Source organism: Neolamprologus multifasciatus, chromosome 5 (assembly GCF_963576455.1).
Source record: "Neolamprologus multifasciatus chromosome 5, fNeoMul1.2, whole genome shotgun sequence".
Taxonomy (NCBI): domain Eukaryota; kingdom Metazoa; phylum Chordata; class Actinopteri; order Cichliformes; family Cichlidae; genus Neolamprologus; species Neolamprologus multifasciatus.
The window spans coordinates 10156618-10183624 of record NC_140443.1 but is presented as its reverse complement, the minus strand read 5'-3'; the positions used below and the strand labels follow the sequence as shown (position 1 = coordinate 10183624).

General features: G+C 37.4%; 1 long non-coding RNA gene across 1 annotated transcript in view; it reads right to left on the bottom strand.

The window, feature by feature from the left end:
* The window catches only part of LOC146518059 (uncharacterized), a 39850-nt gene extending 13087 nt beyond the window's left edge, over positions 1-26763 (bottom strand). Inside the window, exon 1 of the long non-coding RNA XR_014874178.1 lies at positions 26301-26763. This is a non-coding gene — a long non-coding RNA (uncharacterized LOC146518059). The remainder of the gene's footprint in view (positions 1-26300) is intronic.
* Between the last annotated feature and the right edge of the window lie 244 nt (positions 26764-27007).

Below are 27007 nucleotides of genomic sequence, written 5' to 3'. Positions count from 1 at the left end.
TCCTTAAATGAAACACTCTGCACTGTCTGCAATATGTCCGTGGTTGTGTTGTGGCTTACTTAGCAGTTAGTGATAGTGTCTTGCATGACGCATATCTTTTAAGCAGAAGTTCCACAGTCCTTAATTAAGCAAAAGTTATTTCTGGAGGAAAGTAATGTGCTGACAATCACACAGTGTTTACTTCAATCAGGCAGGTTCACTTGTGCTACTGTGCACACTGTAATTAAAGTCTGCCTGGACTCACTGTAGAGTAGATTAGGACATCTGTTCATTTCTTTTCATTGAGAAGTGGCTCATGGTGCAGGGACTTACTCTGGAATGTTCACGTGTCATGGAATACTAATTAATATAGCACACACAATCAGCCTACAATCATGAGCTCGCAATATGTTAGACATATTGGTAGGGAAATAGACATCACCATTCGCTCTCTGCTTTTTCCTGGCAGAATCCTAAGTGATGCTGCATCTCCTTGAAGAAATGAAAATCACAGATCATAATGTTTTTTTTATTACAAGAAATTTCACAGAAAAAAAAAATCCAAGTCCTCGTTTCATTGATTTTTATTAGTTTCCCTTCATTACGATGTGGTCTTTTCGTGCTGTGTGGGCAAACTAATTATATCAAATACACAAACTGCACATATTTTGTTCATCTTGTTTATTTGTCTAGTGTTTAAAATTGGCATGTCTCTTTATTTTGCTTACACTTTGGCTTGCTGGCTTTATATCTGGAAGCCAAATCATCAAAATAATGAATATTCTACCCACAATAATGCAATGTCAGATTTATGAGCGAGCATCAAGCAGAGTATCTGAGTTAATTTATCTATCTATCTATATTTTTTTAAAGGCAACTGCAGCTGACAAAAGTGGGATGTGAATTTTGGGACCACATGGTGAGCTTGTCTTCATTTGGCCCAGCAGGGGTGCCACTGGCCACCTCTTCCATTCTCTGAACCTTTTGTCAGAGCACCACTTATCTGTTCACCCAGAACAGTGGCTGGCTTCAGTCTAGGTTCATCCTCTCCGTCCCCTCATGCTGTTCTGCGGCATTCCTTTGTGAAGAAGAGGGCAGGCTAATACCTGTGCTATTTGCAATGCTCAGGAGCATCTTATCGCATACATGCAAAATCCCTGGCCTAGGAAGGGAGCAGCTAGCCCTGTGTTGTTGGGAAGAGGCTGAGGCTGTGGTAAGCGGTGGCAGGAAGGCAGCCTTATCTTAGTGTGAGCAGCCATGGCACCCCTCCCTATCCCTCTAAACTCCACACATCCTCTCAGATTAACAACACCCATCTCCTCCCTGCACCCCCTGCACTTCCCCTTATCCACCTCCCTGGCTCCCAAGCGTCCTTGAACAGACATCATTACTGTGATTATTATTGTTTATCAGGTTGATGAATACAGAACAAAGCATTGTCCTGCTTTGTTCAGGAGTAGCTTTGTTCTGGATTTTCCGTTTGTTTGTGGTTTTATCATGGAGGTAACAAGGAGAGCTATCAAGTGTATGCTAACAGGCCTTCTGGGAGGAATGTTTCCACTGGACGCTGAGCAGGAAGTGGTAACATATATATAACACCCCTGATTTAGAACAGCTTGCTAGTTTACCTCGATCCTCTCTGTGCGAATTACTGCAATCCTGATGTTTTGTGTACTGTGGTTTATGTTGTATTCCTCTGTGCACTGTTGTACGAAGGAATGATGCACTCAAACACACACACCTCTAAATATTCTAAATAATATTACCCTCCTTTAGTATTTAGCCATGTGCTTTGCTGCTTTGTTGGTCTGTAAATAATTTTACAATGACCCAGTTTGTTAAAAGCACGTTATAAATGAATTTTGCTAGCTTAGAATTGACTTGTTATATGTTTACAGCTCCCACAAAACTGTATGCACAGTGGAAAAATCCATTTTTCATTTTCAAGAAATCTGATTTGGGTTTTCATTACTCAGTTATTCTCCACTGAAAGCTAACCTGAGGGCAGTCTGTCATCAGAATCTGCACAACTCTCCTGGCAGCATGATTCAGTCACAAACACAGGATAGAGGATACAATGCCAAAGGTTAAGGAATTATATTTCATGTCATGTTTAAAAACAAACTTTTTAATCCTCATAAGCCAAGCTCTATTTGTCTTCTCTCTCTGTATAGCAAAACACATTTTAAACTAAGAGTAGGGCATCTGTTGATTTCCGAAGACAAACGGGCATCTTAATTAAATTCAAAGTGGTTTATGCAAAGACATTATTCAAATCATAATGTCTGAGAAATTAAGTTGGAATGCATTTGAAACATGAAGTCAAATATACTGGAAGGGGAGCAAAATGGTTTAATTAAATCCCTATAGTCGTCATTAACATGCAGGCTTCTGGAGCCCTGGTCACAGATTACATGTGATGCGCTAAAAAGCTGACGAGCACTTTTATTCAAAAGTTATTAACTTTTTAAGCACCCAATTACGTCTGCTGGATTGCAAGCACACAACTTATAATCTTCTAAGGCAACTCTGGCTTAGGATCATTGTCCCTCTGAAGTATGGCCAATTAAGCCTGGTTGAGGTCTGACAGAGGAAAAACAGACCTTGTAATATCAATAATGTCTTATTTTTTTTTTATTCCCAGAGTTAAAGCAATACAAGGGCTACAAAAAGCTTAGATTCCTTCAGTTACTAGATGATTCACATGCAAAACAAAAAGGGAAAATATAGTAAACAATCACATTAATTATTCAGCTTTCTTGCAAGGCATGAAAGCATATCAAATGATAGAGGTGATTTCCACAGACTCTCAGCTTTGCCATCCTGACAGGTGATAGAACGAAAGGAAAAGATTCGCCTGGAAAAAAGGAAATAGTTTGTTTTCGATTTACTCTGTGTAGAACTCTGAGATTCGTCTCTGTACTTATCTTTTGACTACACTTTATTTATTCAATACTTCATCCCATCTCTTAAGAGAGAGCAGAATATCTGTTTGCCTTTTACAAAAGAAAGTGCTGACTTATAGCCCCCCTCAAAATCCAGACTTCATTCCATACCCTTATCCCAGGCTTATTATAGTTTCTTATATTCTCATTAGTTTCTTTATTGTTTTAATTCAGTTTCCATTCAGTGAGTTTCCAGAGTGCATTCTCTTATCTTTATTAAATTAGCTTATGTGTTTGTGTTTTAATTTTATTTCATTATAACTGTATAATAATTTGCATAATAATTTGTCATGAGTAAGAGTTTATATTTAAGAATAGTTATAGAATACTACAAATATGCCATGTCACATTTGTGCTTCCACAGTGTAGTTTTAGGTGGTTTTCATTTTTTTCCCCCAGATGTCTTGTTTTTATTTAGCTAATAAAAACAAGACATCTGAAATCTTTTTGGGGGTTTTGTGTGTGTTTTCCCCCGGCACACCTAGCTTGGGATTTGGTTTACTCTAATAACCTTGTCTTAGAAAAACAATCAACAGCATCATCAAGCAAAACTTAAAAGACAACAGTAGCTCAATTGCAAGGGGACATAATACCATGTAGTACCTGTTACACACAGAGGGGTGTTTTGTTTACAGGAGACACTCTTTATGAAATTGGCATGTTCATGTGCTGTATCATTTTGCAGTAGTCAGTCTTGGTATTTGTCAACTTACTGGAATTCTGCCAGTCAGGTGGAGGAAGCTCATGGGGTGAAGCTGTCATTGCAAAGACTGGAGGGGTCATGAGTAACTTGGGTCAGCTGTCAGCCAAATAACAGTGTTTCAATCCTTGACTGCCTCCCAGGGTGTACATCCCAGCGGCGCACACTCCCATGCCAGGATACAGTGTAGCACAATGCTATGATGGCTATTGGTGGGATCTAGCCATCGGCCTGCTTTAGACCTCTCAACCCTACAACCCTAAGAAGCTCAAAGCCTTTGACACCGATAGCACTAAAATAGATAAAGACATGTGGTTGCATGGAGACAGCAAACAACATCGCCTAAGTCTGAGCACAATTGAGAGAGGTCAAAAATGTATTACTTTCATCTACCAAGATAAAGATTAACTATTGATCTCAAAAATGCCCGTAGTGATTCTATTCAGCTTAAAATCACAGTGTGATGAGACACACTTTTTTTTTTTATTAGTGATTTCAGAACATTATGGTGCTTTTTCTGACATAATAACTAAAAGCTACTCTTCCAAGAGAATAAAAATGCAGTGGCGGTCTTACACGCTGTGCAGTATGAATCTGTTTAATATATATTATTGTAGCTATAGGGTCAAAACTTCTGTGTAATTCTACTTTTCTTCATCCCACAACTCACATATTATCACTGATTTAAAATAACACACAGCACACTTGGTTAAAAGAACATGGGCCAAAAAGATACTTAAATCCCCCATAAGCTACAGTAGCAACCAGGCCTGACAGCAAGTTTTCGACTTAAAGCTGACGTGAAAGTGAATAGCTCTCACCCGAGCCCCTGGTTTGTCAAAACTATATTTGCTTTTAATCTTCTTATTGAGTCCAATGCCGGCCTTTTAAAGACCAATGGAAAAAATGTAAATCACATACAAATGAGGAGTAATTCTGATTTCCTCACTCCACTTGTCCCTCACTGACCATATCCAATTTTCTGAGTTATATTATCAGGCCTGGTGAAGTGGTCAGCACACTAAAGGAGCTAATATCTGTCAGACCAGCTGCTCTGCCATTGCACACAGAAAGCCTGATTCATACTTTGCTCTGTTACCCCATTTAAATAGACAGACTGGAGCTAATTTTAAATAAAGTCTAATTACTGACATGGTTTTGAAACGAATAGAAACATAAGCTGTGGCTACCATCTAGTAGCAATTATTCGGTGGCATTATTCATCTTAAATAGAGTGAAACAGACTGTAGTGCATTAATTTCCTTTCAACTTTCTTTGGACTAACGTCAAAGTTCAGAGTTCATATAATATTTTTTTTTTCTTTTACACTTTGATGAAGTTAGGCTGTTCAAATTACGTGAATATCTTACTTCAGAAAGGACTGTCGGTAGTAATGAACCAATCTCCTGCCAAGTTGCACCAAAATTAAATACTGAACCAATTAAATGGGAATGATTCAAATCTATACGATTTATATGGCAGAATAAGAGTGTAACACAGATGGCTGATTAGGTATTTTTCATCACTAGTTCTTACTCATTATAGACAAAATGAAAGAACCAGATATCAGAAAGTTGAAGAAGACCAGGAAAAATAGTAACAGATGGGTTGCATATAACAAGAACAGCAGTGTATCATCATATAGCTTTGCATATGACTGAGCGAACAGTCTTTAACAGTCTTGTTTTTCTGAAACTAGAGTTTTAAGTTCCAGCGATGAAATTTTAAAAGAAAAAAAATAATTCATTCGATGTTTGATAAATGTATATACAGTTTTGCTTTTACATATCTTGTTTTATAATATGAACAATAAATATATAAATTGCTCAAAACACCACATTTGTCTGCAAAAGCTAAGATATGAAAGCGAATTCAAAATTGTTAAATTGTTCCATTTATTGTATGAGTTCATTTTTGTTCACTTTTTTTTTATTAATTTCTTCATTGAAATGTGTCTGTACCCCCCTTTTTAGTATCAATTGTGACTGTAAAAAAATGCAATAACAAATATAATCTGCAATTAAATTGGAAGTGAGCAAGATATTATGGATTGTATAGCTTGTGGGTAAAGTGCAACGTGTCTTTACAGCTGAAAGCTACAAGAAAAGTACAGAAATATTAAAGTAAAATAATAAAAAGCTTTAAAAAAACTTGGAAGAGTCGAAAGTGACCTTTTTTTTTTTTTTTTTTTTTTGCAAAATGACAGTGTCCTGACCTTCCACCCACCCGTTTTTCTCTGAGACATGTTGGCTGTGTAGCTCACTGGAAAGAATGTGGGAGGTGTAAATGTTATCTTTTTCCCTCACACAGTGAAATCCTTGCACCTCAAAGGTTTTAGAAAGTTACAGACATACACAGAACAGATGCTCCATCAAAAATATAGATCACTGAAAACGTAGATGTAGACCTGCCATTTGATCCGAGCTGAGGAAGTGCTATAATGTATTTATAGTAATGTGTTATGTCTGGAGCAGATGTGGCTATTACCACCAGATCCTTCCTCCAGAGTGCTGAAAGACTGATATTTAAGGCATCCTCATCCTCCCCTGGATTCTCACCAACAAATGTTCTCGTTCACCTATCAAATTTTAATGAAGTCTTTACGTGTATCAATGTGACTTAAGACATTATTATTTTGAAAAAGGAATTATATTTTTTTATTAAAAAAATGAAATAGGTAAATGAAATGTTCTTTACCAAAGGTACAATCAGCTTTCTACAAAGGCTTAATCCTTCAAATTCTGAAATAAATACCACTGAATTTGTGACTTTGAAGCAGAATTTCACACATACACTGCAGCCCTAAATATTAGCCAAAGGGGGTGCATGTGAAAACTCCAATGTCATTTACACAATACTAATAACTTTAGTTTGTATAGAACCTTTCAAAACACAAAGTTGCAAAGTGATTCACAGTTTGAATAAATATGCACATTCTGATCTCATAAAGATTAGAGAAAAGCTGACCTATAAAAATGAGTTTTTCAGCAATAGTTTAAATTGTCGTTCGTTTTCTGATTCTCCAATAAAAAGCCTGTACAATGTATGTTTGTCCCCATGTGAGAACAGAGCGGATAATTGGTGAATTCACAGAGAACACCTGGAAGTCTATCCACGTCCTTCCTTCTGCAAGCTCTACACAGGCAGCACCATAACCGCACCATTTCCAAAAAGAGCATTTCCTGTTGTGTGCTGCATAACATAAAAGCCCCTTAGACAGGGCAACTTCTAAAAATGTCCCATCTGATTCTCCCAACACTTTATCGAGTTCATGTTTGGAAAAATGTGTTTATCCCTACAGTATCCCATGTTCAGTGACCAACTGTACAGCATAGCTGGAAGCTGACATGGTTTGGCCTCTATGGATGCTATCATAACACCTGTGTGGTGAGTGAATGTTTTTATAACTCATCCATATGGATACTGGAATCAGGGGGATGGCTTATTTGTTCCACAGGTGCCCTAACAAAGAAAGTCATCTCAGCTAATAATAAGTCACTGACCCACTATTCTGTATGGTGTGGTTTTGTTTTCACCTTCTGGAATATTTTTAGTGGAATTATCTGACAAAAATATGACTTTCTGATTGTTGAAGCTGGTTCAAGAAATTTGTGCTCCAATTTTGGTAAATGTATTGTCTTATTTAGCAGGCATGTGACATTGTGCTTAGGTTTAGTTAAATTTAAGTTAAGTTAATTGTGTTTTGCTAACCAAGTTTGCCGGCCCAGCAGTGGTCAGAATGCTAAAATGTCCAGTCCAGAAACCAACAGTTGATTTCTGGTAGCTAAGCCCATTATCTACATATAATCGGTCACATCACACCCCTATATTAAACTGAATTTTTTTTACTTCAACTACACATTATCTAATGTGTGAGAAGTCTGGATTATTTTAGCTTAAGTTAAATGTTTAAAGTCACCATAATAAAGTATATAACAATCCAAGCAAGGAATCAACCAAAAGACAACAAATACTTAGACTGAGTGTTTAGAATATTCCTATTGAGCAAGTGGAGGAGACAAAACTATTGCCTATAACTGTTAATTGTAAATGACCATAGTCTAAACATATTGATAGTATTGAAGGCAAAATGGGTGGAGGGCCGTGAGTGGATAATAGAGGTTTAAAATTAATGAACCAGAGGATATAAAACAGGTTCTACATGTATTACTTTTGTCACAGCTTGATTATTCCAGTGTGATCTGTTCAAGTATCTCAGAATGAAGCTGCAAGATGTGCATTGCAATGTGCTTACAGAACTATTGTAAAAGATAGCCAGACTAGATTATCATACATAACTGTTGAGCAGAGATCGGCCTATACGCTATTAGGTTTAATGAGTCACACACTAAAGACAAGAATGGTGAATGTATTCTATTAAAGACTGTTTTTACATTTTAGTCAACATAGTTATCAAGCACCAGCTGCAACAGAAAGTAAATGTACATTGTCAAAAGTTAAGCAATATACAGAAAACGGTAATTTAATGAGTTATGAAACAGTTACCATCTTATGTTGTACATCAGAGTAATTTAGATATTAGAGCAGTTTAAATATTAAAACAGTAATCAAAATTAATAAGAACTTTAATTAAAATTGTTTGGATAAACATGTCAGGGAATAGAGATGCATATGTGTCTTGTGACTATGAGAGCAAATTGATCTTGGAATTAAAATATACATGCATGTAAAATATAGAAATGTGTAATTGGGATATGCACCAACATAAATAGACACAGAAATAGAAAAACAAATATAAAATTACAGTGGAGAATAAGTATTGTTTATTAGAATGTTTATTTATTGTATGAATGTCAGTTTCCTTCTTTTTATTCTCATTCTTTTATCAGGTTGTTTTTATGTTTATGTGTTAGACTGAGTGTGCAAGGACCGCATGAAGAGTAGCTAAGGCTCAGGCTGATGGTAATGAGGAACCTGATTAAACAAACGAACTACAGAGATGTCGGTTTAGACTGTACTGAGTATTAGTCCTGTAGCTGCGTTAAATTTATAAGCCGTAATCATCACTGTGAGGCAGCGATTGGGAGTCTTGAGAAAAGTGTTCACATGTAAGGCAATATCAGAATCAATGTAGACATCGCTTTCCTAAATCTATAAAATGAAATATAAGAAATTAATACAACAAAGAATGTAAACTGACTGAACTGGTAATAGTATACTGAAACAGTGAATGGTCAAAGTAAATTTGTTAAAATGCATTTGTATTATTCATCTAGTTTTTTTTCCACTGGTCTTATTTTAACACAAACTGAGTCATCAGACTCCTGCATACCAGTTCTTAGCTTGACTGCACTTTCCCTCTCTTGCTCTCTTTCTCTTTCTCTCTTGCACGCACGCACGCACGCACGCACGCACACACACACACACACACTGTGGAAAGTGACAAGAGACGGCTGGGGCGAAACAATATAAATCATGTTGATGACGTTTGCAATTAAACGCAAACGCACCAAAAAAAGCTGTTTGTGTAGCAACTCTGAAATATTTCCAAGCTGCTGCTGCTTTGCTGTCAGCTTCCTCCATGCTACCTTCTAGCTGCTGTCTCCATGTGGCAAAGCAAACAGAGAAATGAATTAAACAGATTGGCCCACAGTTATCCATAACACAGATCTCCAGCTTTTCGAGCTGGGATTGGACCGAATTCCAATCCAAATGTCAGAATGGTTCATCCCTAATTCAGACAGACATTCAGACAAACTCATAGGATGAAAACTTACCAGTCTCACAGTAATAGCTGGTTTTAAATTAATTCCCATAGCTTATTATGTTAGTGTAGTTTTCACTACTATAATTTTTTGAAAAGAGGTGGTTATTCCCCCCTCCTCCCTCCCCCCCCCACTACTTTGAGATTTTAAAATGCTCCCCAGTGTCAAGACTGCCAAACTGAAGCAATAAGTATTGATGCAAAAAATAAACTGTGACCTCTGTCAAAAGGAAAGGTCAGAGTCCCAAATTCTCTGTCCCAAAAGGCGTCCTGTCAGCTGCTATCACAAACAGCATTAACCCAGCTTGGTGGCACTCCTGTGGAAATCCCACCAGCAATTTTCACCATCTAAATGAACTGTCATTCTCTTGTCATAGTTAACTCTAACTGATTCCCAGCCGCTAATCTCCTAAGCTGATATTCCAAAAGGACACAAAGATTAAAAAAAAAGAGAGAGGGAGAGAGAAAACTCGAGGAATGATTTCACATTTGGGTCATTTGACAGTCATTGTAGTTCATTTCTGAAGGTTTAAGGCTCATGGCAATAATATTATTCATCATTCTGTATAGTGTTTAATGGACATTTTGACATAATCTCCATTTACTGCGGATTTTAAATGTACGGCACAGTTAAGTGGTGGACACTGATGGCCATATTCCTTTGGTATTCAACTGCCATTCAATTTTAATGCACTGGCCATGTCTAGTGTGTTGCTTGTTACTAACTTGTTTAACAGTTAAAATGTCCAATTACACAGTTGGATGACCATTAAAACTACATAAGCATGCAACATGAATGAGCCATTGAAATTGGTTTTGCTGTGTGAAATAATCTTAAATTCCAATAGCATTATGCAAATGATGATGAATATTTAGACAAAGAAAGTGATGCTGATTTTCTTATGACTTCGCCACATATAAGCTTTGCCTCTACTAAGCGAAAAACAGAATATATAAATTGTAAAGTTTGCTCTGCGAAAGTAGCTGCAGGCCGAAACAAAATCTTTCTTTGCTTAAAATATTTGCTGTCATGATCATCCATGTTCTTTGCCCCATCCCCTACACCCCTTCTGGTTGTTAGCCCATTTATAACAGTACACATGTGCGATTGATACATGTCTTTGAGACACAACCGCAGAATACTTGCATCAAAAGTGAGGGTCCTCTTCCCAGACTGCCAGTTTTGCCCTGCTGATGTTTTGCTTACACAAGCAGTCGCTCCCATTCTCATATGCCTGCATCAGTCATATGAGGGTAGTCTCTCTCTGGTGATGGCTCTGTAAATAATATCCTTTCACACAGGTAAACAACGTTCCACTCCCGGCACACGCTATATTATTTCTGCCTCAAAATATTTTTTTTATTTAACAGTAATAGTCTCTTGTGACCCACGTCTGAGTTTGCATCTATGGGGAACCTTTAGTACAACACAGGGAGAGTATGAAAGTAAAGAAAAATCAAGTATTTTTATGAGCATATGCAGATGTGTTATGCCAGTTCAAAGAAGTTGCTCAAAATGCGCAGGATCTAAAGTTTCAACCTTGTTCTGTGTATTCCAGTATTTTTAAATCTCTGTTGGGGGAAGAAAATGTTTTAACCAAGTTAAAGGTAGAAGGAAAGCATTCGGTCAAAGTGCTCCTAACGCCTGTAAGCACAGTAAATAGATATTGAAAGCATATAGTGGTATCTGGAGAAGGTAACGCCTGGTGTAAGAGCTGATAAGAAACTGTTACAAGTGCCATAAGTAAGGTTTTTACCACTCCACAGCACAAAATAATCTTAAAACATCTCTGGTGGCCTGATGGGGTTGGTGATCAATACCAGTGACACAATGATTGCCCTGCTGGGTGCTGAGATCTCTGGATTTTTCAGTCTATTCTTTGTTCAGAATAAACATCGGTTCAGCTGAACTTGCACTAGCAGACAATGCTACAAGTAATGTCTGTTTGATTTGTCCTCTAGTTAGCTTGTTTACATGGCCGTGATTGTAAAAGTGTAGCTTCTGTTTGTGTCAATTATGGTAAACTAACTGTGACAGAGACTTGTTGACGCCACGTCTTGTCATTGATAAAGGCAGATAATTTATGATCACTTATTACCCATTTAATTAAGGCATGTTGTATTATCCCATTTATCATGGTTAATGTGCAACTCCCACCAAGGGCACAAGGCTGGATTTATTTGTGCCATACTGAGGCTTGTTTAGAGCTGGTGTAATTCTTCTCACCTATCCTTTTATCAAATGACATTGCAACACTGATGTTTTTTGTCTAAGTTCTATTACGGAACGATACAAGTGTTCCTCGATTCTTCAAAAGGATCTCATTAAAGACATTTGATAAGTACCCCTCTCCCCAGGGTATTTCAAGAAACTCATTAAATCCCAAGTTAAAATAAAGCCCCCAACATTCACTGTCACATTACCAGAGTCTGAGACATCCAAGGGCTGTTTGTATGTCTGGGGAGTGGCAAAAAGAAGCATCAGAGACGTGACACACAGTGTTTTGTGGGAGTGATTAGTGCTGCAATATGGGATTTAACAGTGTGAATACATACTTTGTAGGAGCACAGTCCACTCACCCTCCTTGACCTTCTCCAACAGAGGCGCTTGACTAAAACAAATGATGAGCATCTGCTTTGGAGTCAGTGTAGGTGACAGAGAGACACAAACTCATCAGGCATCCAGGATCAGTGGTATATTTTAACCCAGGATAAAATACCCTCAGTGCTTTTGGTGATCCAATAGATAGTAAAACAGTTTCCCTACAAGGATTTTGACCTTGGCTGGATGATTCCCTGCTTACTACAGAAATGTCTGGGGGGCACACAATGTAGGGCAAGACAAAAATGTTATCTATACCATATGAATAAATCTGGTGTGTATGTGTGTTTCTAAGTTTTGTGTTGTGCATAAGTATATATAAGTATGGCAATTTTCACAATAAAAGCCTAAAACATCATTGTGCCATAGTAAGATTATAGGCTTGAATACTAAAGTTTTTCTGATATGTTTTCTGATATGTTTATTGATTAGCATTCAAATATCTCAGTGAAGACAGAACAAAGATTTACCACAAAGCAAGAAAGCATGAGACAAGGCTAATCAAAAGGTATTGGCTGAAGCATTTGCTTATTACGCCAACCCTTTTAACAAAAGATCTTTTAGCATGCAGCTCCTGTACACAGGGCTCGAAGCAAATAATAAAATTCAATTCAATTCAATTTCATTTATATAGCGCCAAATCACAACAAATGTCGCCTCAAGGCGCTTCATAGATACAGAGAGAAAAGCCCAACAATCATATGACCCCCTATGAGCAAGCACTTTGGCGACAGTGGGAAGGAAAAACTCCCTTTTAACAGGAAGAAACCTCCGGCAGAACCCGGCTCAGGGAGGGGCGGCCATCTGCTGCGACCGGTTGGGGTGAGAGAAGGCAAACAAAGCAAAAACAAAACAAACAAACAAACAAACAAACAAGAAAAAACACCACCACCTTAGTAAGTAACTACATCAAAGCAAAAGAATCAAGAGGTTTTCTGTTTTTTGTTTTTGTTTTTGTTTTTGTTTTGTTTTTTTGCTCTTTTCATTCTTGATATATATATTTTTCTAATGCTCTATTTTTAAACATATTTTTAAACAAGGAAAATGAACTACACCTTTTTAAATCACTGTCATAACTATTCCACAGGTTAACTCCTCTAACAGAAACACATCTCTGCTTTATATTTGTCCTTATCTTGTTTTTTTTAAAGAAATCTGTTCCCCTTAAGTCATATTGACTCTCTCTGACTTTGAACAGCTTCTGAGTACTGGGGCAAAGCAAGTTATTTTGTGCTTTATACATTATCTGTGCCATTTTATATTCAACTAAATCATAAAATTTCAGGGTATTCAGATTAATAAACAAAATGTTAGTTGGTTCTATATAGTTTGATTGGTTTATAATTCTTATAGCTCTTTTTTGCAACTTGAAAATAGGAAGAGTGTTCGTTTTATATGCATTACCCCATATCTCCAGACAGTAAGTGTCATGTTTAGTCTCCAGACTAAACATGTGAGGATGTGAAGTTAGTCTGAAAAGATTTTTCCCATTGACATAGAAGCACTTTTAATTTATTTACCACAGTCAACTGCTGGCCAATGTTGGGTTGGTCAACATTCGTAATTGACCGAAAATCTTTCCAAAGAAAATGAAAGCTTTTTTTCTGTATGAATATAGCCATAACTACATTTAAATCCTCTACTGCAGTCCTTTATACGTTGCAGTCAGTGAGGTGAAATAATTTTACCTGTTTTGTAAACTGCCAGTATAGTCAAATAGTGCTTAAGGTTAAGGTCTATGATTCATTCAGTTATAATTACACTATTTTAGTCATTTTAAGTACGATTTTCCATCAAAAATGTAATATTTATTTCTGCTTATTAATTACTAAAGGTGTAGAAGCTTGGGAACGGCTGTGCTGAACCAGTTCTGCCATGTTTATAAAAAACAAAAATTTGCAGTATGTAAGTTTAAATCACAAAGAAAAAACAAGAATAATAGTTCTGACCTTTGAGTGCAATCTTTTAACTTGTCACAACCGCCACAGAATGTGGACCTAAATACCAAGTAACTATTGTAGCCTAAAGCTTTCCTCGTAAAACATAAATCACAGTTAGTTTGAACATAATACGCCTTAAGCAAAGTAACAAAATGATCATTGCATCCAATTACATCCCACTTTATGAAAATGCTGGACTAGATAAACAAGACTGGCTTACTAATGATCACAGATGCCTGATTATGTTTTAAAAATTGTGGTGCAAACTTGGAAAGATACATAATTGGTGAGAGGTCTGGGGATCAAGAATCATCCTCCTGTACTCATCTAGCGGAGTTAAATTGAGAGTGAACATGAATGCATCAAGAAAACTATATCCAGTTAAGGACAGAAGCAAAGTATTAGAAGAATGGCTGTTTAATGCTTGAAAAAAGTTCTAAAACATTATGTAGTCTAAAATGTTAGCCGTAAGAAGGCGATTCATTTTGAAGATGGCGAAAGGACGTTAGCAAGGACGAAAAAAAAAAAATGACTGAAATATTTTGGACAATTAAATCTGGTAGACAATGTCAAACCACAGGTTTTTTATTTCTGTCTCCATGAACGAGGCCATCTGAAGAGTCTAACAAGTGCAACACAGCACATCTGAAATAGTCTTGCAAAATCCAATTAATAATCCTTGTTTTCTAGTTTTCTGTTTTCTAGCACCATTAGTTGAATGAATGAATGAATTTATCATCATAACATCAATAGGTAAGGGTGATGCTTTGAACAAAATGAATGCATTTGCTCCTTTTACTTCATGTCACATGGTCCTCTATATTTTTTAGTGATTAATTAAATCGGCAGATTTAAAATAGTTCTTCCTGTCTGCAAACACAAGAGGTGGGCAACATTTCACAAATGAAAATGCTAAGCACCACAACTGTAGATGACCACAGTGAACTATCTAAGTCCATTGGTTGGGATTAGAAAAATTAAAGTATTGAGCATTTCTGTAATTTATTTTTAGTCATGTCCAATACATAAAAAGAAAAAGGCTTTTAATCCAGCATACAAACTATTGAATCAAACAATGCAGTATTCTCAAATATAAAAACAATATTATCGTTTTAGTACAGATATGTTTGTTACCATTACACATTTTTATATGAAAAAGCCAGGCTCAATTGTTTCTAGCAGACAATCCCACTACAGTGGCCTTGTAGCTCGCACTCTATCTGCCATGACGTATTTGCTTTGTGATGTTTGAGAAGAGTGAGACGTGAATGTGAATCAAATACACATAATCACAAAACACCTGCTTCATAATTCACCATTGATGGTGCATTCTGTGGCTTAGTTCAAGTCTACTGTATTTTTAAAAGAACTCAGAGACTTAGGGACAGAGACTTGAAGCAATAGATAATGAGGATTAGACATATGTAATTATAATTGTCTTGCTACGTTGGGTGAGCATATTCATGAATACCAAAAGTCCTCAACAAAGGAGTTATTCTGTCAGGCCAGAGGTACCGAAGAGCTATTGTATGTGTCTTTTGACCTGTTTTAAGCTACAGGATAAGAAGTTCCGGATAAAAAGTTCACTAGTCTAACAGACAGAAACTACAATTTAGCAGGTTAAATACAATTTGATCCAACTATACTCAAGAAAGACAAACAGGATAAGAATTTGTTTATCTCCTGTTTATATACTGTAACATACAGTGCATTCAGTTGATTGATAGGAGTCATTAACAGTCTTAAGGCTAAACAATTAGTTAAGGGCTTTTAGAAACAAAGGTCAAATGTCAGTTAACTTAGTGAAAAACATCAGTCTTTCTTTTTTCATTGACCCACTTTAATGTAGCATTGTTGTTTTTTTATGGTAAGAAAAAGAGATGGGAGAGGGACTCCCAAGTAAAACTGAGGGGAAAAGTACTAAGGCAAAATATCCTAAGCAGTACAGTATAATACTCTAAAAAGACTAAATATTTTCAGTATGTAAAAACAAATGTTGGACGATTTTTTTCTCCCATGGGATAGTGACCTTAGAGAGAAGATCAAATTGTCTCAAGTGAAAGTCACTAACAGGTGGCAAAACCATGAATATTTGTTACAGTAAATGAAGTTATCCAATGGGAAGTTATCCATAAGTCAATCCAGTATTCAGATTCTCAGCTCAACCAAGATCCTCTTATTTCTGCATACCTCAACTCAACTCTATACCTTTTCCATCCACTGTAGCCCATGCATTTAAATAGGATATTTAACTGAACTGCACCAGCATTTTGGTATATATGATGGTCACTTGTACAATTCTGGAAAGTCGACCTCACAGTTTGAGCCCTGGGATATAACATTTTCATTTATTTATGCCTTATTCCAAATCCATATCAAGTGTCAGTGAATACTGTATCTCTTATGGGGTGGAAAAAATATGTTGAAACTAAAGTTGCTAAGAGTGAAAATCTGCTGTATTACCATTCTCTGAGTCATTTAAGACTTTGAATACTTTCAATGGGCTTTGATTTGAATTTTCATGTCATTTAATTGCTGATCATCATCTTTAAAATGTCTTGTAGCACATGTATTTTTAAAATACACAGCATGTGCATCGGAAACCACAGTATTAATGCGTAGCAGACTTAGAAACAAATTACTTTCCTGTTGTTCCTGTGGGCTGCAAAACTCCCTCAGGGTTTGAGGTCATGCCCTTCAGTTGTCTGGTGGAAAAACCTGGACACAGTTTGACAGCTGTAGGAAAAAATATATACAACTCACAGACACCGCAGAGCCATGACTGAGCAAGAGAAATTACTTTTTGCCAGCATCCAGCCTGAACAAAGTCAGATAGAATACAGTTTCATTTTGGTACACATTTAGGAATTTTAGATTGTGTGAATTTAGCAAATGCCAGACTTCATATGTTATTGCCAGTAGTTTAGCTTTAATATCAGATATTAGCATTAATTTTCACATTTTAGATGTAAGAGTGACAAAACTGTTTTTTTTATCATCGTAAATTTTATAGTCTTACAGTTCTTCACCTTAATGCAGAAAGTATTAATCTTAAATGGACATTTGTAAAGGTTACTAGGCTTTTGTGAATTCCTGGATGATTACTAGTTGCTGCACAAGAGGGCATGACTAATACCAATATCCCTGCAAAGATAGCCTCTTAAACCTAATGAGCTTTGAAGCCAGAGGCTTGACCAATCAGTAATGTATGTGAAGTCATTTAGATGGAAACTAAAAGCTTTGAACTTAGAACTTAATCTGTGTCCCTTGAATCTGGTGTCATGCAAATATCTACATAAAATAAAATGTGTTATTGATGGAAAGTTAAGCGTGGTCTCCGTTTGACACCAATTTATGAGGCACAATATCTCACTAGATATTTAGAAACACCTAAAAATAAATAAATAAGAAGGACAAATCGGCAAGCAGTGAATGTAACAAAATCTGCATTTAACTAAATAGTATTGATGACTTCGTCCAGACCATTTAGTTGTGTCAGCACACTGTTGCAGATCACTTGCACTGGAGGACCCAAATTAAATACAGGGATTTTAAAGGTTACTTGAAGATTTACTTTGATATTGTTTTATTACTTCTGCTATTATTTTTTCTTACACATACAATATGTTCAAATAAAAACATCACATTTGACAAATTACTTCCATTTTGGTCATAATACACTAATGATGTTCTTAATGTATTGAAATAATGTGAAAGAAAGCTTTGGCAAAAGTTCAGTCAAGAAAAAAATATTTTATTTCACATTATCAGTCTTAATTCTTCTTTGGGTAAATAGTTTTTTTCCACTGTTTCTTATTTTCTTTGCCTTCTTTACTTTCCCAATCTGTTCACTTCTTTAAGACCTCTGACTAGTGATTGTTTTCTCTGCTTTTGGATGCTTTTCTTTAAATAGCATTGAAATTCTATTTGGAGTTACTGGTTTACTGCTGTGCAACCCACCAACTCTTCATTACCATCATATCATCCAAAGTGCCCAGGTAGATTCAGTTGAAAATTTCCATTAACCACCCGCTGTGTTTACTTTACTATCACGAGCATTTAAATTTGAGGATGGGGGGGAGGGAAGGTTTTCCTATCCCATCTTTTTTAATGAAGATTCATCACACTGATATTTGGTGATTGCCAAAGGTTTTCCTTGTTGCTAACCTCAATTATACATCAAACATTAGAAAGATTAGAAATTAAATGGGGGGCTTACATGCTACAGTGTATTACATACCAGCATTGACACATGTTTTAAGATGTGGTAGTTGTGATTTGAAAGGACTAGAATAACAGTTGTGGCCAGGCCGGCCTCTGGCACGCTGTACAAGATCAAACCAGTCACTGTGCACAAATGAGAATAGCAATCCTTTGCTTCTCAATATGTGGCCAAGTAAAAGAAACTCTGAGGTGTGCAGGTCTCTATGCCCTCTCACTGGCCTGCTTAATGCTTAATCAGCCACCCAGTGTGACAAACTCAACTAAAACAGAAGCTGTCACACTGAGCTGTAAAGTGTTGGCCCGACTGTGTCAAGTCTGTGGAGGATATTTCATAAAGAGCTCCTGCTAAAACACCAGCTGGACACTGACGACCTTTTCACACAAACTTTAAGCCAAGGTTTGCAACAAGGTTCACGTTTTGTAACTGTGTAGGCATTTCATATCCTTATCTTGGTTTTAGATTTCAGTTATGCAAGTGCGCTGTAACCGATGAGTACGGCCAGCACACTGTTGACATATCATCATCCACGGAAAGCGATCTTTATGTCCATAATTTGTTAGACAAAGACTTTTGTATAACAGTATACTGGATTTTAAATAAAACAACCAATATGTGATTGAAGTGCAGACACTCTCTCTCTGAGAGATTTAATTTATTGATGGCCTCCTTTGGTTTCACTGACATCTTTTTCGACCTCAAATTTAAGATTACAGTGAAAAGCTATAAAATAGAAATTCAACACCTCGAATCAACTTCACATATTATGTCTGCTTCATTTTTTTTCTCAAATAACAAGGGACCATTCCTCACCTGGCCACCAAACTGCTTGTCAGTCAGTTGTCAGTCATTTTTGAGCCTGAGGCACTATGTATGAAAATGAATGTAATTCCTAAACAGTTAATGCAAAAGTTGTGTGAAACCCTTTGACTTAAAGCTGAAAAAAAAAAACCCACTTTAATATATATGTATATAAAATTCAGTGTGGTGTTGTACAGAGGCAAAAATACAAGAAATTATGGACCTAATTATTATTATCACATTATATCTACAAATAAGCTAATAAGCTTCTATAACCGATGAATAAACATAGGAAGAGTCTGCAATTGGTCTTAAAGTCTAAACCCTCAAAAAAATAAAAATAAAAAAGATTGATCATATATCTGCTTTTTGGGCTAGACCGTTGCTCTCGGGTTTCACAAATTTAGGTGTGAAAGCATCCTGACTTAACTCCTTCTTTTATTGAATAACCTCTCTGGCTGAAGGACGATTTATATAGGAGACAACACATTTGGAATGAAAGATGGTGTTCTTTTAACTAGAGTTTCTTTTTTTAAACACCCCAACCGTTTTTGCAATGAAATGTGTCGGGTCAGCTTGAGCCATCAGGTTGCGCCAACGCTTGTGTCCATTAACAGGAACATCGCAGCTCTGCTAGTGCAATCCTCCACCTTAGTCTGAAGCAAAAGAAAACATGAGAAAAACGTCTTACACAGAAACAGATCACAGACAATAGATGTAATAGAGTGTATCCATGGCTGGCAAGAGAAGCCCACCTAAGAGCAAGGGATTTACGCAAGCACAACAGTAACATATTCAAAGAGAAGATGACCAGTCAACACAATTTAGCTAGCTCTAGCTATCTTGAATTGCAAGGGCAAAGGTAAATAATTTCAACGAGTATTAGAGAAACCAGACTAAGGTCCTCCTATCAAACCAGAACTTTTGTCTTGTAGATCACAGTTATAAATTTTGAGGGCTGCCATGAATATGTGTACAAGTGGTTAAAAAAAATCCCCAAAACAACCAGTCTTCTTTTAGATGAACCAAACAGGTCATGGTTACATTTAGTGCATTAAGGGCAATGAGGCAGCATAAGCATAAGCAGTCCTAAGAGGTCATGTGCAACATGTTACTAGACTTCAAGGACAAATTTACATCTTCTGCTAGGAAATGAGTGATATTTTCTTTCGTTTTGTCATAAAAACCAAAACTGAATAATAACAGTCAAAAATCAAGTATAGTATTTTTCTTCTTTTCTGGAAAAAAATACAATATTTCCAAAAAGAAGTTTTATTCTTTTTTCTGTCATTAAAAATAGATTATAGCAGGATTGTTTGTCCTTAGCCATATGATGGTTCACTGTTTTCTAGCTTGTTCAGCGTGTGATTCTAGATTCGAGGACACTTTTCAATGAACACTTTTCTACCTAGGTGTTACAGATCTTTTTGTTCACTGTGCTCAAAGGAGCAGTCAATGCGCTCACTCATTTAATTATGGCTATGTGATGTACTGGCTAAAAGCTATACCTCACCTGGCTTCCCTAATCTGATGACAAATAAGGGTGGCATCCATCTCACCATGTCAGAAATAGTAATGACCACAGTTTCTCTTCTCTCTTTGGTCTATATTGATGCAAGACAGCCATTCGGCATCAACTCCCCGTTCATCCTTCCTTTACTTTTACCATTTATCACAGCAACTCCCAACAGATGAAATCGTTTAACACTGGGCACGAATGTTGATGTGCACTCTCTCCTTCTCTTAAAGAAGAGCCTCTGTGATTTCAAGTTCAGAGCATGGCTTCAAAGGAATTTGTCACTGGGATGGACATTTTAATTGGATCATTAACTTTTGGAAAGACTCCTTCAGATAACTTGATGAGTCAGTTTTTCTGCCCTGACCAAAGCTCAAACAGAGTCTTTTACACACACAGCTGACAACATCTTCATATGCACTATCTCCACCTATTACAAGTGACTCTACTCACAAGAGTATTACATGGTGCCCCTGTTTCTGCCCGTCTGGTTCAGTAGAAAGGTCAAAAAATATTGGTGTAGATTTTTTTCTATTAAGGGTTTAATCTATTAAACCCTTAATAGATTAAAAATTTGCCGTGGAGCTTAATATTTAAACATGTATGCAGATGTGCAAAGTAGATCAGTTTGCACTTATAAAGATAAAAATTAAATATGGGCATATTTGTTTTTCATTTCAGAAGGCCTGTTGCCTTTTCATAGTATTCACAAGAGGTGTAAAGTTAAGAACTGCCAAGAAAATGTTTGTCTTTGCATGTCTGTGATCAGTGGAGATGAAAACAAAATTCTGAGCATGTCGATTCACTTTTATGTCCCGATATTTGCCACAATATTACTCAAAAATGTGTTGATTGCAAATCAGTCCAAGTGAATGTGAGACGGAACACAACGTATGCTCTTGGACTTTAAAACACTGCCACTCTACAAGCAATACAAACAGGGAAGGAGAGTAGTAGAGAGATTTCCAATTCTCAAAACCTATTGAAAATTACTCTTGCTAGACAGATGAGGTGAGAATGAAAATAGAAACATACAATGGAGGGAAGACTTTCTTTTTACCCTCTTTGCCTGTCATCAGTAATCACTGAGGCAGGCAGGAGAGAGTAATCTCAGAGAGGGTTCAACAATTCTGCCCATCCTGAGATTACATTATTTTCCCAAATTGCAAGTGAAGCCTCTCAATCCACTAACCAATGAATCAAAAGTGTAGGTAGGGAGCAGAGAGCTGTGTATGGCGTGTCATCTAAGACAAGGTGTGTGTGAGGCATTCCATTAAGGAAAGAACAACTGGGAATACTCTGTGTGGAACATAAAGGCAAAGCAGTGCAATGGCAGCAGAAAATTATTTCTTAGAACCACACTGCAAGCAATCCTTATCTCTTAGAAATGACTGCATGATGTAAAACGTGTTAATAAATATTTTCGAGCATTGTTGAGAAATATAACACTTTAAATGTGTATGAAAATCCATAAATGCACAAATGTATAGAAAAGGACTTGATGTTCCTAAAAGTATTACCAAACCCATTTCATCATGGCAGACCATTATTTCTGATTTGATATGAACCAAGAACAGAAAAGGTACAAAGGTTGTTCTTGCCATTTGCTATTTCATACATTTTTAGTCCATGTGTATTTATTTACTCAAGGATGATTTGCTTACTATGTAAATCTCACAAATAATCATGAGATATGTGCTGGATGAGTGTGCAGCTCCGGTTTAAATGTTTCGATTAAAAATGTAATTACAAGTGCCTCATTCTTTTGTAGTGTGCTATTTGAATGGACTGTGTAACGTTAACTGCATAACTGACTGTTTTGTTCATATCCAGAAAGTAAATGTGTGCATAGAAATAGAATCAAGCCCCCCCAAATGTATTACAATGCAATGCAGAGTCAAGGTGTTCCTTAACTAGACAGCTGTTTAACTAGAGTAACTGGGCTCAGCTACATATGGTAGACAAGTTCTGCTTCTGTTTTCTGCCATAAACAGCAATCTTTAGCTATATATATATTAGGGGTGCAACAATACTCGTATCGATATTGAACCGTTCGATACAGTGCTTTCGTTTCGGTACGCATATGTATCGAACAATACAAAATTTTTAATTTATTTTATCAACTTTTCTTCTGACGATGCTGTCTGTGTTGAGTGCTCAGTGGATCTGCGCTCGACAGTGCAGCCTAGGCGGAGTAGTCGAACGCAGATTCACTGAGCGCAGGGCAAGCTAGCGAGACAGAAGTTAAGCTCTCCTTGCAACATGGCAAATTGAACCTCCCCCACCCTCATTCAGATCTGGCGTTTGGAACTATTTTGGTTTTCATGTGATGTATGGCCCTGAAGGTAAGCGCGTCATGGACTAAAGTAAAACAGTATGTTGGATGTGCCAGCAATGCTCAATTACATTGGTGGGAACTAGTGTGTTAGCGCAGTTAGCTCGTTAACGTGTTGGCCGTCCAGCCCCACGCACGGGGCGATCCGCGGTAGCTCGTTAACGGAGATTTGCCGTGTTGTGGAGTTAACGTCATTTCAACGAGATTTACGCTGACAGCACTAGTGGGAACACAACGAATATGACTGCACATTTACGCAACATCATCCTAGTGCAAAGACAAGTGGAAGCAGACAAAAACAACAAGCACGCATGCTACAAACTTTACCCGAGTCATTTAGACAGCCGTTAGCACATGATTCTCCTTATGGGGACCTGATATGTTTAATATGCTGCTGAGAATATAGCCCAGAAGAAGCGTATAGTATAGCTTTTATTTTGGAAAGAGACATTTCTCTGTAATAAACTCTCTTTTCCAAAGATGAGTGATTCCTCAATCAGATACAGGGCTCGCAAAATCGCTAGCCCGGCTAGCCCTCTGCCCTGCCCGTCGGCCTATCGTAGGAAGGAAAAATATATGTCAATGCTTTTGCATTCTTTTGGAAATGTAGCTGGGTAATTATGTCATTGGCATCGATGAGCCACTGTCAATATGTGACATCTTGAAATCGCGTTTGAATTTGCGCTTGTTTTTTGCTTTCACTTTGCAATCGCACGAACTGTGTATAGAGAGCGACAGCACTGATTGGTGAGTGACGATAATTTGCGCACCAATTCCTCTGACATCATCTTATCAATCGTTAGCTTACTATGCAAACATGACAAGTGAAGTCTCCCGCAGCAAGCTTAAACATGTGAGAGGTTGATCGCGCAGAGAATCGCTGAGCGTTATGTGAGTGCCTGTGTAAAAGCAGCAGGATATATATTTTAGTTCTGCTGAGCCAAATAAGACAGGTCAGGGTGAAGAAGTGACAGCCAAAGAAAAGCTTACCACAAAACGGAAAGGTTATGACAAATCAGACTATAAGGCAAAAAGAAAGTGCAGCTTTATGGTTTCATGGACAAAAGAATTTCTGTGGCTGCAATATGACGAGCTAAATAACCAGGGGTGCACATAAGTGGTCCGCAGGTGCGCATTCACTGTCAAAATAAAAAAAACGCACACAAGATAAGAAGTTGCAACGCGTGTTTGCGTACATAAGATTTTCTGGAGGAGGACAGACATTTGTTTAGAACTCTTAAAGATGTCGAAGAAGCAAGCTCCTTTAAGCAATTACTGTGATGTTCCTCCACCTCCAAAGAAATGTCAGGAGTCCAAACCACAAAAGAAGCGCGTATTCTCGGAAAAGTGGTTGCAGGAGGTGAGCTGGCTTCAAACAACTGATGAACGCACAGAGATGTGGTGCAGAATGTGCCGTGAAAATTTAATAAATGACAAATTAAAAAGGCATGAACATTTTTTTTGTATCGAAAAAATATCGAACCGTGACACCAAAGTATCGAACCGAACCGTGAATTTTGTGTATCGTTGCACCCCTAGTATGTGTATGTGTGTGTATGTCTGTATATATATGTATATATATGTATATACACACACACACACACAGAGTATTATGTGTTAATTACCTTCTAGTTATGTCCCCACATTTTACACACAGTGCCAGCCACAATGGAAACAAATAAAATTCCAGGACTATTTTCCCTCCTGGGTCCCCACTCTTTGTTGTGCTTATTGTTTGTTTCAAAGGCAAACATATTTATGTGTCGAGATTCTCTACTTATTTTTCCTCCTTTCTGAAGCGTTAGAGAATCTCCCTGCTGAATGGGCTGACATTTGTACTCATATTGATACTATGGTTATTGTTCTTTATGTTGAGATGATTATTTTTATTCTCTTACTGATAAATTCAAAACTGCAGTAGTAGAAATGTAGAGGAATCAACACTAATGGGGTATAGCCATCTGTAGACCGAGCTGTCTTAGCTAATTATAGGCCAATCTCCAACCTTCCTTTCATATCAAAAATTCTTGAAAGGGTAGTTGTCAAACAGCTAACAGATCATCTGCCGAGGAATGGCTTATTTGAAGAGTTTCATTCAGGTTTCAGAGCTCATCACAGCACAGAAACGGCTTTAGTGAAGGTTACAAATGATCTTCTTATGGCCTCTGACAGTGGACTCATCTCTGTGCTTGTCCTGCTAGACCTCAGTGCAGCGTTCGATACTGTTGACCATAATATCCTATTAGAGCGATTAGAACATGCTGTAGGTATTACAGGTACTGTGCTGCAGTGGTTTGTATCATATCTATCTAATAGACTCCAATTTGTTCGTGTAAAGGGAGAGTCTTTTTCAGACGCTGAGGTTAAATATGGAATTCCACAGGGTTCAGTGCTAGGACCAATTCTGTTTACACTATACATGCTTCCCTTAGGCAGTATCATCAGAAGACATAGTATACAGTTTCACTGCTATGCTGATGACACCCAACTCTATCTGTCCATGAAGCCAGATAACAAACACCAATTAGTTAAATTGCAGGAATGTCTTAAAGACATAAAGACCTGGATTGCCTCTAACTTTCTGCTCTTTAACCTCAGTTTTACCTGAATTATTGTATTCGGCCCTGAAAACCTTAGAAATATGGTATCTAACCAGATTCTTACTCTGGATGGCATTACCTTGGCTTCCAGTAACACTGTGAGGAACCTTGGAGTCATTTTTGACCAGGATATGTCCTTCAACGCACATATTAAACAAATATGTAAGACTGCTTTCTTCCATTTGCACAACATGGCCAAAATAACATCTCTGATGGACAGAGTCTCCCACCCCATGCATGTAAATGTTGCTGAACTGCAGAGCTCCTTCAGTGACAGACTGCTGCATCTTAGATGCACGAAGGAGCGTTTCCGCAGGTCCTTCCTCCCTGCAGCTGTCAGACTGTACAATCAGAACCGCTACCAACAAACATAGATGTTTACATCAATGCTGTAACTGCAATAAGTTAATTAACCGATTCGCACTACAACCTGGTGTGCCTCTTATCTGTAGTTATTTTTATTTAATTTAATAACTGTACAATACTCTCTGTATATAGTAACCATTGTCCTTAATGTAACATGTGTCTTTTTGGCTGCTGTTACAACCAAATTTCCCCTTGTGGGACAATTAAAGGATTATTCTATTCTATTCTATTCTATTCTATTCTATTCTATTCTAACATCTCTAAAATTAGAAATATCCTGTCTCAGAGTGATGCTGAAAAACTAGTTCATGCATTTCTTACTTCCAGGCTGGACTACTTTAATTCATTATTATCAGGACGTCCTAAAAACTCACAGAAAAGCCTTCAGTTAATCCAAAATGCTGGAGGAAGACTACTGACAGGTACTAGAAAGAGAGATCATATTTCTCCTGTATTGGCTTCCCTTCATTGGCTTCTTGTTAAATCCAGAATTGAATTAAAAATCCTGCTCCTCACATACAAGATCTTAAATAATCAGGCCCCATCTTATCTTAATGACCTTGTGGTACCATATCACCCCATTAGAGCACTTCGCTCTTGCACTGCAGGCTTACTTGTTGTTCCTAGAGTATTTAAAAGTAGAATGGGAGGGAGAGCCTTCAGTTTTCAGGCCCCTCTTCTGTGGAACCAGCTTCCAGTTTGGATTCGGGAGACAGACACTATCTCTACTTTTAAGATTAGGCTTAAAACATTCCTCTTTACTAAAGTATATAGTTAGGACTAGATCAGGTGACCCTGAATCCTCCCATAGTTATGCTGCACTAGGCATAGGCTCTTGGGGGATTCCCATGAGGCACTGAGTTTTTCCTTTTCAGTCACCCTTTTCACTCACTATGTGTTAATAGACCTCTCTGCATTGAATCGTACTTGTTATTAATCTCTGTCTCTCTTCCACAGCATGTCTTCTATCCTGTCTTCCTTCTCTCACCCCAACCAGTTGTAGCAGATGGCCCCGCCCCTCCCTGAGCTTGGTTCTGCTTGAGTTTTTCCTTCCCACTGTCACCAAAGTGCTTGCTCATAGGGGGTCATATGATTGCTGGGTTTTTCTCCGTATTTTTGTAGGGTCTACCTTACGATATAAAGCGCTTGAGGAAACTGTTTTTGTGATTTGGCGCTATATAAATAAAATAGAATGGGATTGGATTGGATTGAATTGAATAGTTGAGCCTGCAGCTATTGTGGCTAATCCCAGTAGTTGTTGGATGTGTCGATGCAA